The 19476-nt window shown below is 36.4% G+C and overlaps 1 long non-coding RNA gene across 9 annotated transcripts in view; it reads right to left on the reverse strand.

Moving 5' to 3' along the window:
• Positions 1–19476, reverse strand: part of LOC123608287 — a 153759-nt gene that overhangs the window by 95314 nt on the left and 38969 nt on the right. The window contains exon 5 of one of the 9 annotated variants that reach the window (XR_006717174.1): positions 5848–5968. The exons of the other annotated variants lie outside the window; for them this stretch is intronic. This is a non-coding gene — a long non-coding RNA (uncharacterized LOC123608287). The remainder of the gene's footprint in view (positions 1–5847; positions 5969–19476) is intronic. 9 annotated transcript variants of the gene reach the window in all.

Here is a 19476-nt window from a genome sequence, read left to right on the forward strand (position 1 = left end):
ACTATAAATAATTATATGCCAACAAACTGGAAAACCTAGAAGAAATGAATAAACTCCTAAAAACATGCAGCTGACCAAGAATGAATCTAAAAGGAACAGAAAATCTGAACAGACCGATTACTAGTTAGGAGAATGATTCAGTAATCAAAAACAATAACAAATAAAAGTCCAGAACCAGACACCATCACTGGTGAATTCTATTTTTAAAAAAATTCAAACAGGAATTAATACAGTTCTAGTCAAAAACTTCCAAAAACTAGAAGAGAGAACGTTTCCAAACTTATTTTATAAGGTCATTATTGCCCTGGTAAGAAAACCTATACAAAGACATTATAAGAAAAAAAGTTACAAGAAAATAAAATTATAGCCACCATCTTTGATGAATACACATGCAAAAATCCTCAACAAAATGCTAGTAAATCAACTTTTTTAATTTTGATTTTTTATTTTAGAAAGAGAGAGAGCATGACAGGGGAGAGGAGCAGAGGAAGAGGAAGAGAATCTTAAGCAGGCTCCACACTCAACACTCAGCACGGAGTCCAACATGAGTCTCAATACCACAATGCAAGCCAAAATTAAGAGTCGGATGCTCAAGTGACTGAGCCACCCAAGCACCCCAAATACCAGTAAATTAAATTTAACAGTACACTAAAAGTATCAGATACCATGATCAACTGTGATTTATTCCAGGGATGCAAGGATGATTCAACATGTGTAAAGCAATCAATGTGATACACATTGGCAAAATGAAGAATAAAAATCATATGATCATCTCAATATATGCAAAAAAAGCATCTGTAAAATTCAACATCCATTCATGATAAAAATTTTCACAAACTACATATAGAGGGTACATACCTCAACACAACAAAAGCCATATATGACAAGCCACAAATAACACTATATTCAATGGTGAAAAACAAGAAGCCTTTCCTCTAAGATCAGGGAAAAGATAAGGATGCCTACTATACCACTTTTATTCACATTGTACTGGAAGTCCTAGCCAGAGCAATTAGGCAAGATCAAGGGAGTGGGGAAAGGCATTCATATTGGGAAGGAAGAAGTAAAACTGTTTCTATTTGCAGATGACATGATATTACATGTAGAAAGCCCTAAAGACTCCACCAAAAACCTGTTAGAATTAATCAACAAATTTCATAAAGTCATAGGACACAAAATCGATATACAAAACTCAGTTGAGTTTCTATAAACTAACTTTTTTTTTTTTTTCAACGTTTATTTATTTTTGGGACAGAGAGAGACAGAGCACGAACGGGGGAGGGGCAGAGAGAGAGGGAGACACAGAATCGGAAACAGGCTCCAGGCTCTGAGCCATCAGCCCAGAGCCCGATGCGGGGCTCGAACTCCCGGACCGCGAGATCGTGACCTGGCTGAAGTCGGACGCTTAACCGACTGCGCCACCCAGGCGCCCCAAACTAACTTTTTATATTAAAAGATAAATTAAGAAAACAGCCACCTTTACAACTACATCAAAAAGAATAAAATACCTAGGAATAAATTTAACCAAGAAGGTGAAAGAATTATACTCTGTAAACTCTAAGACACTAATGAAAGAAAGTGAAGAAAACACAATAATAAATGGAAAGATATTCTGTGTTCATGGATTAGAAGAATTACTATTGTTAAAATATCCATGTTACGGAAAGCAATCTACAGATTCAATGCAATCACTTTCAAAATCCCAAGGTCATCTTTCATAAATACAATGAAGAATCCTAAAATTTGTATAGAATCACAAAAGACCCTGAATAGCCATAACAATCTTGAGAAAGAATGGAACTCCCAGATGGCTAGGTCAGCTAAGCATCCAACTTTTGATTTCGACTCAGGTCTTGGTCTCATGGTTGTGAGATTGAGTTCCTTGTCGGACTTGTGCTGACCACGAGTCTGCTTAAGATGGTCTCTGTCTCAGCCTGGGTGTCTCAGTCGGTTGAGTGTCCGACTTCGGCTCAGGTCATGATCTCACAGCTTGTGAATTCAAGCCCCTCATCAGGCTCTGTGCTGACAGCTCAGAGCCTGGAGCGTGCTTCTGATTCTGCATCTCCCTCTCTCTCTGCCCCTCCTCCACTCATGCTCTGTCTCTCTCTGTCTCAGAAATAAATAAACATAAAAAAAATTTTTTTTAAGTAAATAAAAAAAAGATTGTCTCTGTCTCATAAACTGAGGGTTGCTGGAGGGAAGATGGGTGGGGTTATGGGATAAATGGGTGATGGGCATTAAGGGGGGCATGTGTTGGGATGAGCACTGGGTGTTATATCACTAAATTCTACTAACGGATACAAACTATATGTTAACTAACTTGAATTTAAATAAAATCTTGGAAGAAAAAAAAAATGGCAGAGAACTGAACAGGCATTTTTCCAGAGACTGACAAATGTCCAGCAGGTACCTGAAAGGTATTCAACATCTCTAGTCATCAGGAAAATAGAAATCAAAACCACAATGGGATATCACTTCACACCTGTTAGAGAGGCTGTCATCAAGAAGAAAAGAGATAACAAGCATTGGCAAGGATGTGGAATAAAGGAAACCCCTGTGCACTGTTGGTGGGAATGTAAATTGGTACAGTCACTATGAAGAACAGTATGGAGGTTCCTCAAAAAATTAAAAATAGAACTACCATATGATCTAGCAATCACACTTCTGGGTATACATCCACAGGAAATGAAAACAGGATTTTGAAGAGATATCTACACTCCCATGTTCTTTGCAACAGTATTCATAAGAGCCAAGGTATGAAAATGAACTAATGTCTAAACTTTTTAAAATACTTATTTATTTTGAGAGAAAGAGAGAGCTTGAGCAGGGAAGGGGCAGAGAGAGAGGGAGAAAGAATCCCAAGCAGGCTCCACGCTGCCAGCACAGAGCCCAACGTGGGGCTCAATCCCACAGACCATGAGATCACGACCTGAGCCAAGACCAAGATTCAGATGCTTAACCGACTAAGCCACCCTGGCACCCCTAATATCTATACTTTTAATTCAGATCAGAGGACCTGCCTGATTTGGAGAAATTTAAATGGTCCTTTCATGCCCGGCTCTTAGTAGAGATGTTATACCAGGAATATCAATCTCTGGTTCTACCAGGGATCAGCTGACTCCTCACCTTTAGGCCCTAGTAAGGTCCTACTTGCTGGCCTCATCAGAAAGTCAGAGTTCTTGAGTCCTAGAAACAGTATTGGTCAGATGCAACTTTAGTTTGGAACTGGCGGAAACCTTAAAGATTTTCTAGCCTTCATTTTATTTATTAAAAAAAAAGATTCAAAAAGGCTCAGTGACTTGTCCAGGGTTACTTTTCTTAAGTTTAATTTTTTTTTTTAAATTTTTTTTAACGTTTATTTATTTTTGAGACAGAGAGAAACAGAGCATGAACAGGGGAGGGGCAGAGAGAGAGGGAGACACAGAATCTGAAACAGGCTCCAGGCTCTGAGCTGTCAGCACAGAGCCTGACACGGGGCTCGAACCCACAGACCGTGAGATCATGACCTGAGCCGAAGTCAGACGCTCAACCAACCAAGCCACCCAGGCGCCCCTAATTTTTTTTTAAAGAAGTAAACATTTTTCAAGTTTTCTTTGAAAACTTTTTATGGGAAAAAGAAGTAAAAATCTGCCCAAAGTTTTAAATACATTCTTTTAAAAGTTGCCCTTTTCAAATTTGTCCAATACAGTCTGATTGAAAGACATTAAAAAAAAGGAAGATGAACTTGCCCTTCTGTTTAATAAAAAAATGAACAGAGAGGAGAAATCTATTTATCAACACATATAATACTTTATGTTTCAGCAGTGTTCCTAAAACCAAGAAATTTAAGGAAAATAAAATAATGGCAAATGCATTCCAAACTTCACAGAATTTTTTTTTAGAGCTTTCTGGAGAAAGTAGATAAAGACAAGTCCACCTGTGAATTATGATATTCTCAGAAAATTGTTTAAAAGATAAATGGTTTTGTTCTATTTTTCTACAAGGAAAAAAGAAATCAGACTTTATGAAACACAGTGGAAAGTCCCATCCTTCCCATGCCTATCCTCATTAGTACAAGATAATGAAAGCCAGGGTATCACTGTTTATGATCCAAACTGCATGCTTTGGTTTCCACTAGGAGTTACTCTAAATTTCCTAATAAAATGTTTTTGTATTTCCATTTATTGGGGTGATTTCTTTGTAACTGCTACTATCGCACATGTTTATTGACAGTTAAAACGGTCTGTGGCTTATACTTTGCGTTTGAGATCACTGTTTTGCCGTCTTTTCATTGTCCCTTGCCCCACTTTTTTTATACATTAAGAATATCCAGTGCCAGGGTGCCTGGATGGCTCAGGCGGAAGAGCATGCTACTCTCGATCTCCAGGTCATGAGTTCAAGCCCCATGTTGGGTGTAGAAATTACTTAAAATAAATAAATTAAAATTTTGAAAAAGAGTATCCACTGACTACATCTTCATTAACTTTATCAACAGACCCAAAAATGAAAATATACTAGAACTGACCAAGTCAGAACTTGTAATCCTGAAGTAGTGTATAAGCATGAGAAAACAAACTAGTAATGAAGACAAGTATGATAGCCAAAAAAACTGAAGAAGGCTCTTGAAGCCAAGCTTTATTGCCAGAGAAAGTAAATGTAACATTCACTTTGGTTTTTGTATTCCTGGAATGCATTCCTCCTCTGAGGAAGAATAACAACAGTAATAAACCTAAATCAAGACAAAAAAAATTTTGAGGACAACTAATTATATCTTTTTTCTTCATAATACAGAGCAAATCTTAACACTCAGCGGTGTAACATATAACGGAAAAAGATCTCATTAATTAAAATATCTCACTACTATTTAAAGACTGCCTCTGGTGGCTTAGGTGAAACAGATATATAGTATCTTTTTAAAAAAGCCTATAATAGCCCCAAAGTTTTCTGCAAGTATTTTCAATCTTCTTTGTTAGTTTGATAAACTTAACTCTTTTTCTAAAATATAATTTATAATTAATTTTGCAAGTATTTGTCATAACATATTCAATGTGTGGACCTCTGTCCCTAAAAAGAAAATTCTAAATTTATTTTATATAAAATATGAATTTATTTGGTTGTCTCATTTATATACTTAGCTTCTATAAAATTCCTTGCATTTTCATAAACTTCAGACAGCAGGACACACACAGAAGAGTGAGAAAAAGAGAAGAGGATTTTGTAATAGAATCCTGCCTGAGCCAACTCTCAGTAGTCTTTTGGCAAAAGGCCTTGTGTGAACTATATCCAAGACCTCAGTCTAAGGCAGCCAAAGGTTTCCGAAAAGAATAGGTCCAAAATGGCTTATTACCTTTCACATTTGACCTTCTACCTAGTTGCCTCATACTTTGTGAACTTAAAATCTTGTGAGAGAATGCTTAGCCATCCTGTTTACAAACACAGCCTACTTATTCCACAGGAACAGTTTGGCAGGACATATCCAGGTCAACTGACCTTGAGTTGTCACAGAAACGCTAGGCCTCAGACTCCTCTTATAATTAAGCCAAACTGCAACATTGTGACCAGCTGAAATCAGTGCTAGACTGTGTAGCAATCATTAATTATTCAGTTCACTTTCATGTTGTATACTTCCAAGTATTAACATACAAAATGTGAAAGCAATCATACATAAACTAGAAGTAGTATAAATGAGGCCTACATGGAAAAGAGAAAAAGCAGAAATTTTTAACTGGAATATTACAAGCTATTCTCAACTATTACACTGCAAAATTTGTAAACACACAACGAAAATCACACAATCTTTTAGTTATTTATGTTTTTTCAAAACTCCAGTCTGTCTTAGTCAGGCTTTGCCTTATATTAAGCATTTACCTGAAGAAATTACTTGATTAAATTAATTATCTCCAGAGGCAATCCAAGATGGCAGCACAGAAGATCCTGAACTCACCTCCTCCACAGACCAAATTTACAGATACATTTGGAACGATTCCCTCTGAAAAAGATCCAAAAAGTAGCTGTACAGCTCCTTCACAACAAATGGTAAAAGGGCCACATTGAGATGGTTAAGAAAGGTAGAAAGAGTCTCACCAAAAACCCCACCACCAAGTTGGTAACCCACAATTGGGTCAGATCTCAAAAATCCCAAGCTTCTCCCCGAGAAGTAAGGGGTTCGTCATTCTTCATATAAGGCACCCCAATCCTTGAGACCTACAAAAAAGAGACAAACCCCCAAAATGTGTGGCTTTGAAAACCAATAGGGTTCACATCTAGGAGACCCAAAGAGCTGTAGGGAACTGAGATTCGGCTCTAAAAGGGCTTACGGAGGGGTGCCTGGTGGCTCGGTTGGTTAAGCATCCGACTTCGGCTCAGGTCATGATCTCATGGTCCGTGAGTTCAAGCCCCGCGTCGAGCTCTGTGCTGACAGCTCAGAGCCTGGAGCCTGTTTCAGATTCTGTGTCTCCCTCTCTCTCTGCCCCTCCCCTGTTCATGCTCTGTCTCTCTGTCTCAAAAATAAATAAACGTTAAAAAAATAAATAAATAATTGAGGAGGGCACCTTTTGGGATGAGCACTGGGTGTTGTATGGAAACCAATTTGACAATAAATTTCATATAATAAAAAATAAATAGGGGCGCCTGGGTGGCGCAGTCGGTTAAGCGTCCGACTTCAGCCAGGTCACGATCTCGCGGTCCGTGAGTTCGAGCCCCGCGTCAGGCTCTGGGCTGATGGCTCAGAGCCTGGAGCCTGTTTCCGATTCTGTGTCTCCCTCTCTCTCTGCCCCTCCCCCGTTCATGCTCTGTCTCTCTCTGTCCCCAAAAAAATAAACAGACGTTGAAAAATAAATAAATAAATAAATAAATAAAATGAAAGGGCTTATGGACAGACTTACTCCCTGTAGAGACCAGTACAAAAGCAGCAGTTTGAAAAGTTCTAGATTCTATGTAAAGGAGATTCATTTGCTAATCTTAAAGTGTCTGCCAGAGGGGCAGACGCCTGCTGAGACTATCTCCAGGGACAAAGGTGCTACAAGTCACCATTTTCGTGTTCTTCTAACTTGCTAATGCCAGGGAGCAAATCCCAGCCCAGTGCTTTCTTGCTGCTCTGCAAAAGCCAGCGGGTGCATGCTGGCCCTGCATTCTCCTGATGCCTCACTAAAGCCAGCAGGCATAAGCAGTACACACAGGAGACACTCTGTGATCACCTGGCTCTGGTGGGTGATCTGGCTTCTGGGGGGAAAGGGGGTGGGTTACATTTCTGTAAATGGGACTGAAAGAATCAGAGACAGTTCTTGGCAGGCTGCCACCCCAAGGGTACTGCACAGACACAAATGAAACACACCCCAGTCCTCCTGTGAAAAGACCTATTTACTTTCCCTGGAGCTTCAGCCTGAGGGGCAGATTTCAGGTTTGCCACATATTCAGAGGCTACAGAGCCACTTAGGCAATCAATGCATGCAGGGGAATGCCATCTTCATACTCTCCCTCAGCCTCAATATAGTTCCGCAGTAACCTCCCAAAAAGGACTTACATATTCATCTGAAGCCCTGATATTTCCACCTGTCACCCAGGGGTCACCTCCAGATCACCTTATCTAGAAGCCAGCAAGGTTTAAGTTCCACAAGGCTGTATATATCTGAATACTTAAAAGCTGCTGCCTGAGGGTCTCGTTTTCAATCAGCCGGAAAATAGGTGCTGACTGAGATCTCTCCCTTTGGAACATTGACAGGTCTTGGCACACCTTGACCTATCAAGTATAAATCAGGCTGCTTAGACAATCACAAAGGTTTGAAAGACAACCAGGTTTACCTTCCAGACTGAGAGAAGTACTATTCTGCGTAATACACAGAAACAAAACCAGAGTATTTCCCAGAGGAAACAAAGGAATATCTACCAAATGAAAGACCAAGATAAAACCTCATTAAAAAAAAGAAACAGAAAAGAAAGAAACCTCAATGAAACGGAGATAAATAAGTAATATACCTGATAAAGAATTCAAAGTAATAGTCACGAAGATGTTCAACTAACTGGGGAGAAGAATGAATGAACACAGAACTTCAATACAAAATATATGAAAATACCAAAAAGAAGTCATAGAGATGAAGAATATAACAACTGAACTGAAGAATACACTAGAAGGTTCAATAGCAGACTAAATCAGAGCAGAAGAAATGAACACTGAGCTCATAGACAAGGCAGTGGAACTCACCCACATAAAGCAACAGAAAGAAAAAAGAATTTTAAAAAGTGAATGTACTTTAAGAGACCAATAGGAAAACATCACAAGAAACAACATTCACATTACAGGAGTCCCAGGAGGGGAGAGAGAGACAAGGGCAGAAAACTTATTTGAGGAAATAATGGCTGAAAATTTCCCTAACCTGAAAAAGAAACCAATATTGAGATCTAGGGAGCCTAGAAAGTTCCAAATGAGAGGAACCCAAAAAAATCCACACCAAGACATATCATAATTAAATTGTCAACAATTAAAGAGAAAGAGAGAATCTTGAAAGCAGCATGAGAAAACAACTTGTCACATATAAGGAAATCCTCATAAGACTATCAGCAAATTATTGAGAGAAACTATGAAGGCCAGAAAGGAATCGCATGATGTATTCAAAGTGCTAAAAGGAAAAAAAATGCAACCAAGAATACTTTAACCAGCAAGGTTTTCATTCAGAATACAAAAAGAGATGAGTATTCCAGACAAAAAAAAAGCTAAAAATTGTTTATCACAACTAAACCAATCTTACAAGAAATCCTTCTTAAAGCTGGAAAGAAAAGGAACTAGTATTAAGAAGATGAAAGTATAAACCTCACTAGTATAAATATATAATAAAGGTAGTAGATTAATCACTGATAAAGCTAGTATGAAGGTTAAAAGACAAAAGTAGTAAAAATAAGTGTGACTACAATTATCAGTTAAGGGATATACAAAACAAAAAGATGTAAAATGTGACATCAAAAACATAAAATGTGGGAGGAGGTAAATGCAGACTTTAAAATGCATTTAAACTGAAGCTGCTATCAGTTTAAAATGGATTTATATAAATATATAGACTGTTACATGTGAGCCTCATGATAACCAAAAATCAAAACCTATCATATATACACAAAAGATGATAAGAAAGGAGTCTAAGCAAAACACTAAAGAAAGTCATCAAACCACAAGCTAAGACAGCAAGAGAATAAGAAAGGAATATAAAGGAACTAAAAACAACCAAAAAATAATTAAGGAAATGGCAGTAAACACATACCTATCAATAATTATTTTAAATATAAATGGACTAAATTCTTAAATCAAAAGACACAGAGTGGCAGACTGGATTAAAAAACAAGACCAATCTATACGCTGCCTACAAATGTAAGGGCACACACAGACTGAAAGTGAAGGGATGGAAAAAGAAGTTCCACACAAACAGAAATGAAAAAAACAAGCTGGAGTAGCTATATCAGACAAAATAGACTTTAAAACAAAGACTATAAAAAAAAGAAAAAGAAGATATTACACAATGACAAAAGGGTCAATCCAACAAGAGGATATAACATTTGTAAATACCAATGCACCTAAAATAAGAGCACCTAAATATATGAAGCAAAAGTGAACAGACCTAAAGGGACATATCGACAGCAATACAATGGTTGTAGGGGACTTTAATACTCCACTTACAACAATTGATTGCTCATCCAGAGAGAAAATTAATAAGGAAACAACACATTAGACCAAATGGACTTAATATATAGAGAATATTCCACCGAAAAACAGAATACACATTCTCTTCAAGTGCACATAAATTATTCTGTAGGATAGATCATATGCTAGGCCACAAAATAACACTCAATACATTTAAGAAGACTGAAACCATAATATGCATCTTCTCTGAACAAAATAGTATGAAACTAGAAACTAATTACAAGAAGAAAACTGGAAAAAACAAAAACACATGAACAGTAAACAACATGCTATTAAACAACCCATGGGTCAACAAAGAAATCAAAGAGGGGATTTAAAAATACCTTGAGACAGAGGCACCTGGGTGGCTCAGTCAGTTAAGCATCTGACTTATTATAATAACATCTGGCTCCATCCATGTTGTCATAAGTTTCAAGATTTTATTCTTTCAGGGGCGCCTGGGTGGCTCAGTCAGTTGACCATCTGACTTTGGCTCAGGTCATGATCTCATGGTTCCTGAGTTTAAGACCCTCATTGGGTTCTATACTGACAGCTCAGAGCCTGGAGCCTGCTTCAAATTCTGTGTCTCCCTCTTTCTCTGCCCCTCCCCTGCTCATACTCTGTCACTCTCTCAAAATAAATAAACATTAAAAAAATTTTTTTAAATACCTTGAGACAAATAAAAAAGCCAATACAAATCAACAAAAATCCTTGAAAAGCAGCAAAAGCAGTTCTAAGAGGGAAGTTCATAGCAATACAAACCTACCTCAAGAAACAAGAAAAATCTCAAATAAACAATCTTTTACCTAAAGAAACTAGAAAAAGAAAAAATGAAGACCAAAGTTAGAAGAAAGGAAATAACAAGCATCAGAGATGAAATAAATGAAATAGAAACCAAAAAGACAATAGAAAAGATCAGTGAAATTAAAAGATGTTTCTTTGAAATGACAAACAAAATGACTCACCTTTAGGAGACTAAGCCAGAAAAGAAAAAAAAAAAAAAACAGATGACTCAAAATCATAAATGAAAGAGAAATTACAATGATATCACAGAAGTACAAAAGATCATAAGAGACTACTATGAATGGTTATGTGCCAACAAACTGGACAACTGAGAATATATATATTTCTAAAAACACAATCTTCCAAGATTGAATGATTTATAATCAGAAAATGTGAACAGACCAATCACTACAAATGAGATTGAATCAATAATCAAAGCTTCCTAACAAACAAAAGTCCAGAACCAAGCAACTTCACCACTGAATTCTAGGAAACATTTAAAGAATATTTAATACCTAGCCTTTTCAAACTCTTCCAAAGAATTAAAGAGGAGAGAACATTTCCAAACTCATTTCACAAAGCCAGCAATACTCTGATAACAAAACCACCACAAAAAAACTGTAGGTTAATATCTCTGATGGACACAGATGCAATGAAATATTAACAAACAAAATTCAAAAACACATCAAAAGAATAAAACATTGTGATCAAGTGGGATTTATTCCAAGGATGCAAAGATAGTTCAACATCTGCAAATAAATCAGCATGATACACATTAACAAATTAAAGGATGAAAATCACCCTATCATCTCAACAGATGCAGAAAAACATTTGATAAAAGTTAACACCCATTTATGACTTTAAAAAACTCTCAACAAAGTGAGCATAGAGGGGCATCTGGGTGGCTCAGTCTTTTGAGCATTCAACTCTTGATTTCAGCTGAGGTCATGATCTCATGGTTCCTGGGATCAAGCCCCATGCTGGGCTCTGCACTGACAGCATGTAGCCTGCTTAAGATTCTCTCTCTTCCTCTCTCTCTGCTCCTCCCCTACTTGCATGCACACTCTCTCAAAATAACTTAAAAAAAAATAACTTAAAAAAAAACTTAAATAAACTTTAAAAAAAAGTGAGTATAGAGTAAATGTACCTCAACATAATAAAGGCCATATACTTAAAGCACACATCATAAACTTTTCCTTCAAGATCAAGAACAAGAGAAGGATATACACTCTCCCCATTTTTATTCAAGATAGTATTTGCAACCCTAGCCACAGTAATAAGGCAAGAACAACAAATAAAAAGCATCCAAATTGAAAGGGAGGAAGTAAAACTTTCCCTATTCATAGACAACATGATTTTATATGAAAACCCTAAGTACTCTGCCAAAATCTGTTAGAACTAATCAGCAAGTTCAGTAAAGTTACAGGGTCAAAATCAACATACAAAAATCTGTTGCATACACTTAACAACAAACTATCAGAAAAAGAAATTAAGAAAACAATCACTTTAAAATTACAATAAAAAGAATAAAATACCTAGAAATAAATTTAACCAAGGAGGTGAAAGACCTATACACTGAAAAGTTTAAGACACAGATGAGAGAAATTAAAGAAGACACAAATAAATGGAAAGATATTCAAGCTCATGCCCTGGAAGAGTTAATACTGTTAAAATGTTCATATTACCCCAAAACAATCTACAGATTCAATGCAACCCCTATCAAAATCTGAACAGTAAACAATCAATCAAACAATCCTAAAATTTGTATGAAACCATGAAAGACCTTGAATCCCAATGGCAATCAGTCAATCAATGAACAATGCTAGAATTTATATGAAACTACAAAAGACCTCAAATAATTAAAGCAATCTTGAGAAAGAACAAAGCTGCAGGCATTTGCAACCTGATTTCAAACTATATTACAAAGTTATGGTAACCAAAACAGTGTGGTAAAAGCATTAAAACAGACTTATAGATGAACAGAACAGAATAAAGAGCCCAGAAATAAACCCACACGTATATATGGTCAATTAATCTGCAACAAAGAAGCCAAGAATATACAAAGGGGAAAGAATAGACTCTTCAGTAAACAGTGCCGGGAAAACCAGATAGCCACATGCAAAAAAATGAAACTAGACTGCTACCTTACATCACTAACAAAAATGAAGATGAAATGGATTAAAGACTTAAATGTAAGGCCTGAAACCATAAAACTCCCAGCCTACCATTACTAAAAATCTTTGGCCAAAGGTTAGCCTTTATGGGGATTTGCTCACCAGGTTCTCATTACCTTAAATGATAGGAAAACTCAAGCTGTGATTTTTGGTTAAAATGGTCCTAGGTTCTTTGGCAAAAGTAAATGCAAATTCTCCCTATAGAAAAGTAGCCTTATTCTAAGCCTCCAGGATTCTCCAAATAATATTTCAAGGGCAATGAGAAAGATAATACAAGGACACAAAACACAAGGAGACAAAAGCCTACACAAATAAAAAACAAATGCAAGAGACCCATTAAGACTTTAAATATTAGAATTATCAGAGACAAATTATAAAACTATGCTTACTACACTAAAAAATGAATGGCATGCTTAAAAATATCTGCAGGTGTAAGAAACTACAAGTGAAAAAGCAAATTAGGAAAAGAATCAAATGGAATTTCTAGAAATTAAGATGACTGTATTTATAAATTAAATATTTGCAAATCACCTCTCTGACAAAATATTAACACCCAGAAAATATAAATAATACAACTCAACAGCATAAAAACAAATAACTTGGTTTAAAAATGGGTAAAGGATCTGAATAGACATTTTTTTCAAAGAAGACTTACAAATGGCCAAAAGTTATATAAAAATACTCAACATCACTAATTGGGAAAAGCAAATCAAAACCATAAGGAGATATCATCTCATACCTGTTAGGATGGCTATTATCAAAAAGATGAGAAAAGGGAATATACGTTGAAATATAAATTGATACAGGTATGGAAAAAGTATGGAGGTTTCTCAAGAATCAAAATTGGAACTACAAACTGTGGGATGTCTGGCTGGCTCAGTCAGTAAAGCATGTGACTCTGGATATTGGGGATAGAGTTTATCCAAAAAAAAAAAAAAAAAGGAAGGAAGGAAAGAAAGAAAGAAAGAAAGAAAGGGAGGAAGGAAGAAAGAAAACAGGACTACCTTATGGTCCAGCAATCCTACATCTGTGTACATATTCAAAGAAAATAAGATCATCTCAAAGAGCTATCTGCATCCCCATGTTCACTATAGCATTATTCACAATAGCTAAGATATGGCAACAACCTAAGTGTCCATCATGGATTTTTAAAAAGGAATATTATTTAGCCAACAAAAAAAGGAAGGAGGAGCACTGGGCTGGCTCAGTTAGTTGAGCATCCAACTCTTGATTTCAGCTCATAGTCTCATGGTTCGTGAGTTCGAGAGCCCTGAGGGGGGTTCTGTGCCAATAGCACAGGACCTGCTTGGGATTCTCTGTCTCCTCTCTCTCTGCCCCTCTTCTGTTCGTGTTCTCTCCCCCTCTCTCTCAAAAATGAGTACATAAACATTTAAAAAAAGAAAAAAAAGGAAGGAAACCCTGCCATTTGCAATAATGTGGATAAACTTGGAGGACATTGTGCTAAGTGAATTAAGTCAGGCAGAGAAAGACAAATACCATATGATCTCATTTTTATGCAGAATCTAAAAAAGTCAAACTCATAGGCTAGAAAGTAGAACAGTGGTTGTCAGGGTTGGGGGGGCGGGCGGAAATGGGAAGATGTTAATTATAGGGTATGAACTTTCGGTTATAAATTCTAAAGATCTAATTATACAGTATAATAGTTAATTATACTGCATTGTATACATGAGATTTGTTAAGAGAGTAGACCTTAGGTGTTCTCAACCACACACACACACACACACACACACACACACACACACACACACAAAGGTAACTATGTGGAGTGATAGATATGTTAATTAACTTTACTGTGGTAATCGTTTCACAATGTATAGGTACATTAAATTATCATATTGTACACTATATAAGAGTAAATTTTTTAAAACTATGCTTTTTCCTGGTTTTGGCACCAAAAAAACCCAAAAAGCAAAAACAAACAAAACTATGCTTTGCCATTAAGAAGTTACTGTGATATACAATATACTTCAGAAAAGTTGTTTAGAAGCTAAAGTGTATACACAAACACAAAGCCTGACATTAGTGAAACAAATATTCATAACTGAAACAACGGCCAGAAATGATTAGTCATTATATTCTTGTACTATGAGCTAAATAACTGTGTCCCCTCAAAGTTCATGCGTTTAAGTCCTAATCCCAATTTAATGGTATTTAGAGGTAGAGCCTTTGGGAGGTAATTAGGTCTTGGGAGTGAAACTCATGAATGGGATTAGTGCCCTTACAAGACATGAGAGAGATGATCTCTCTCCCCACCACGTGAGGATACAGCAAGTAGGTAGCCATCTACAAATCAGGAACAAGAGCCTCACCAGACACTGAATCTGTCAGCACCTTGATCTTGCACTTCCCAGACTTCAGAACTGTGAGGAATAAATGTTTGTCATTTAAGTCACCCAACCAGTTTACGGGATTTGTTATAGCAGTCTGAACTGACCTGAACATATTGAAAAAGCAGCAACTAATTACTTATAGGACCTAAGAAAGAAAAATACAAGAATATGAAATTGTGCTATGCTTTCTTACAGAGATACAGGTAAAAGATCATGCATAAAGTAATGCAAATGAAGAAATGTTTGCCAAATCCTTTGGGAAAATGACAAATTTCTAAGCAACGAGGGTCAGTATGACCATTCATGCATCACATAATACTATTAATGCATTAGTAACATTTTTGTCTCTTTTAGTGGTGCATAAATAAATGGTACATCTTTCAATTGACGGTATTTTAGATTTATGAAAACAGTACTTGAAGAAATCAAAAATTTTCCAGAACTGATCAAAGACACCAATCCACATAATCAAGAAACCAAAAGTTCCCAGGCAATATAAATAAAAGTAAATCCACACTTAAAGACATCACAAAAAAACTAAGTCTAAAAGAAAAGAACAGGACCTTAAAAACAACCACAGTGGAAGAAAAAAAAGGAAGGTTACCTTCAAAAGAAGGTCAGATGCCAGGTTTATGAAGCACAAAGTTAAATATTGTTACAATGGCAATTCTCCCCAGGTTGATTCATATATTCAACACAATTCCTACCAGAACTTTGGCAGCCTTCTGTAAAAAATTGGTAAAGATAATCCTAAGATTTATATAGAATTGCAAATTACATAAAATTGCAAAATTTACATAGAATTTATACAGAATACCAAAACAATTTTGACAAAGGAAAATAAAGCTGGGGCACCTGGGTGGCTCGGTCAGTTGAGCATGCAACTCTTGATTTTGGCTCAGGTCGTGATCCCAGGGTCATGGGATCAAGCCCCACATTGGGCTCTCCACCCTGAGTGGGGAGCCTGCTTGAGATTCTCTCTCTCTCCCTCCCCCTCTGCCCCTCTCCCCTACTCACACTCCCTCTCTAAAATTAAATTAAATTTAAAAAAAGAAAGACAAGCAAAGCTGGACAACTTATACTTCCCAATTTCAAAATTTAATATAAAGCTACTTCAGTTGTTATCAACATGATGTTGTACTGGCAAAGGACAGACGTGTAGAGGCACCTGGGTGGTTCAGTCTGTTAAACGTCCAACTCTTGATTTCAGCTCATGTCATGATCTCATGGTCATGAGATTAAGCCCTGAATCAGGCTCTGCACTGACAGTGTAGAGACTGCTTGGGATTCTCTCTCTCTCCCTCTCTCTCTGCCCCTCCCACACTTGTGCACGTACACACACACACTCTTTCTCTCTCAAAATAAATAAATAAATAAAAAAGACATGTAGATCAGTAGAATAAACTGAGTACAGAAATAAACACCTGTATTTATAGTCAACTGACTTTCAACAAAGGTATAAAAGAAAGCCACAGAGGGAAAGGATAGGCTTTTTAATGAATGGTACTAGGAAAACTGAATATTCATATAAAAATTAACAGACAATAAATCAGAAATTTGATTGTTAGAGCTAAAACAAATTTTTAAAAGAAAACACATGTGATTATCTTTAAGACCCTGGGCTAGGCAAAAATTTCTTAGATATAACAAAAAGATTTTTGATAAAATAGACCTCACCAAAATTCAAGTCTTTTGTACTTCAAAAGACGCCATTAAGAAAATTAAAAGACAAGCAACAGAGTGGGAGAAAATATTGCAAAATTTATATCTTATAAGGGACTTGTATACAAAATAGTCAAAGAATTCTTTGTATATAAGAAAAAAACCAATCTAGGGGCGCCTGGGTGGCGCAGTCGGTTAAGCGTCCGACTTCAGCCAGGTCACGATCTCGCGGTCCGTGAGTTCGAGCCCCGCGTCAGGCTCTGGGCTGATGGCTCAGAGCCTGGAGCCTGTTTCCGATTCTGTGTCTCCCTCTGTCTCTGCCCCTCCCCCGTTCATGCTCTGTCTCTCTCTGTCCCAAAAATAAATAAACGTTGAAAAAAAAAATTTAAAAAAAAAAAAAGAAAAAAACCAATCTAAAAACTGAGTAAAATTTTCAAAAAAAAAGCATTTCACCAAAAAATATATATGAATGAATAATAAGCATATGAAAAGATATTCAATACCATTAGTGTAGGAAATGCAAATTAAAACTACAACAAGAAGCAATTTCACACCCACTAGGATGGTTATAATATTTTTGTTTAATAGATGATAATAGGGGCACCTGGCGGGCTCAATCAGTAGAGACTCTTGATCTTGGGGTCATGAGTTCAAGCCCCATGTTAGGTGTAGAGATTACTTTAAATAATAGATGATAACGTGGGGAAACAAGAATCCTTACACTTTGCAGGTGGGAATGCAAACACTTTAGGCAATAGTTTGACAGTCTCACATAAAAAGTTGGAAATAAATTTGCCAAGGGATGCCTGGGTGGCTCAGCTGGTTAAGCATTCGACTTCGGCTCAGGTCATGATCTTACAGTTCGGGAGTTTGAACCCCGCGTCGGGCTCTGTGCTGACAGCTTAGAGCCTGGAGCCGCCTTCGGATTCTGTGTCTCCCTCTCCCTACCCCTCCCCTGCTCACACTCTGTCTCTCTTTCTCAAAAATAAATAAACTTTAAAAGAAAGAAAGAAAGAAAGAAAGAAAGAAAGAAAGAAAGAAAGAAAGAAAGAAAAAGAAATTTGCCAAATGACTGAGTAATTCTACTCTTAGGTATTTACCCAAAAGAAATGAAAACATATACAAAGATTTACACATGAATTCTTTTAGCAGCATTATTCATATTCACAGTCAAAATCCGAAGAAAACTTAAATGTCCATCAACTGATGAAAAGAGAGACAAAATGTGGTATATCTATATAGTGGAATACTATTCAATAGAAAGAACAAATTACTAATACATGCTTCAACATACATGAAACTCAAAAATATGCTAAGTGAAAGAATGCCAACACAAGAGATCACATATTGTGTGACTTGATTTATACAAAATTTCAAGAAAAGGTAAATCTACAGAGACAGAAAATAGATTAGTGTCATCTGGGGACACTAAGGGAGAGGGAATGGGGATTAACAGGTAATGGACATGAGATTTCTTATTAGGGTGACAGAAATGTTCTAAAACTAATCGATGATGGCTGCACAAAATTACTGAATTTATTTTTAAAAATCACTGAATTATATACTTGAAATAGGTGAATTTATAATATACAAAATATATCTTCAAAGCTATACATACACACACACACACATATATATCCATATATACATACATATATACATATGTGAAGGTCAGATCAATAATTGACATCACAAAAACAACAGCAAAAACCAGAAAACAGTGGAATGAGATCTTAAATATGATGACAAAAATTACTGCTAATCCTGAATTTTACACCCAGCAAAGAATAAAATCAAAAGACTTTGTCAGAACAATAAAAACAGAGTTTGTCATCAACACTTTCTAGAAGAAATGCCCAAGAATAAACTACTAGTAGCAGAAACATATTCCAGATAGAAGATCTAACATGGAAGAATTAACAGCAAATAAAGTGCTAAATATGTGAATATTTGTACATAAATATAACATATAAAAAATAGTAACAAGTCTCGAGGGTTAAAAAATATATAAAGCACAATAACAATGTGTCAGGTGGGGGGATAAATGGGGTTAAAGTGTTGTAAAGTTTTTGTATTATCCAAAAGGAGGTAAAAGGTACTGATTAACTTTAGACTATGAAAATTATGTTTATTATTCATTCTAGAGTAACCAATAAATGAACAGAAACAGAGTGTATAACTGCTAAATTAGATGGAAAATGGAAAAATTTTAAATTATCAATTGTATTCTTCAGGGATATCCAGAGAAACAGAACTAAAACCGATAGGATGGATATATACATATTGGTTCATGAAATTATGAATGCTGACACGTCCCAAGAGCTGCAGTAAACAAGCTGGAGGCCCAGGACAGCTGATGGTGTAGTTCCAATCCAAGCCCAAAGGCCTGAGAACTAGGTGAACCAATAGTATAGTTCCTGTCTGAAAGCCAGCTGGCTTGAAACCCAAGAAAAGCTAAATGTTTCAGTTCTATACAAACCTTCAACAGATTAGATGAGGCTCATCCATACTGGAAGGGCAATCTTCTTTACTCATCTACCAAGTCAAATATTAATCTCATCCAGAAACACCCTCATAAACACACCCAGAATTTTTTACGAAAGAATATTTGACCAAGTCTCTGATTACCATTCTGGCCCAGTGAAGGAGACAAAATTAATCATCATGTCGATCCAAAGACAGCAAGAACGGAGAGAAAAACAGAAAAGACATGTCAAATAGAAGATGTAAAGACAGCAAAGTCTACCATGTCAGTAAATACAATAAATGTAAACTTAAATTCTACTTAGAATCTGCTACATGTCTAAGAGAAAATATATTAATTCAATCCACTCCTTCACCAGCATCTACTCTGTGTTATCTA

Source organism: Leopardus geoffroyi, chromosome A1, assembly GCF_018350155.1.
Source record: "Leopardus geoffroyi isolate Oge1 chromosome A1, O.geoffroyi_Oge1_pat1.0, whole genome shotgun sequence".
Lineage (NCBI taxonomy): Eukaryota > Metazoa > Chordata > Mammalia > Carnivora > Felidae > Leopardus > Leopardus geoffroyi.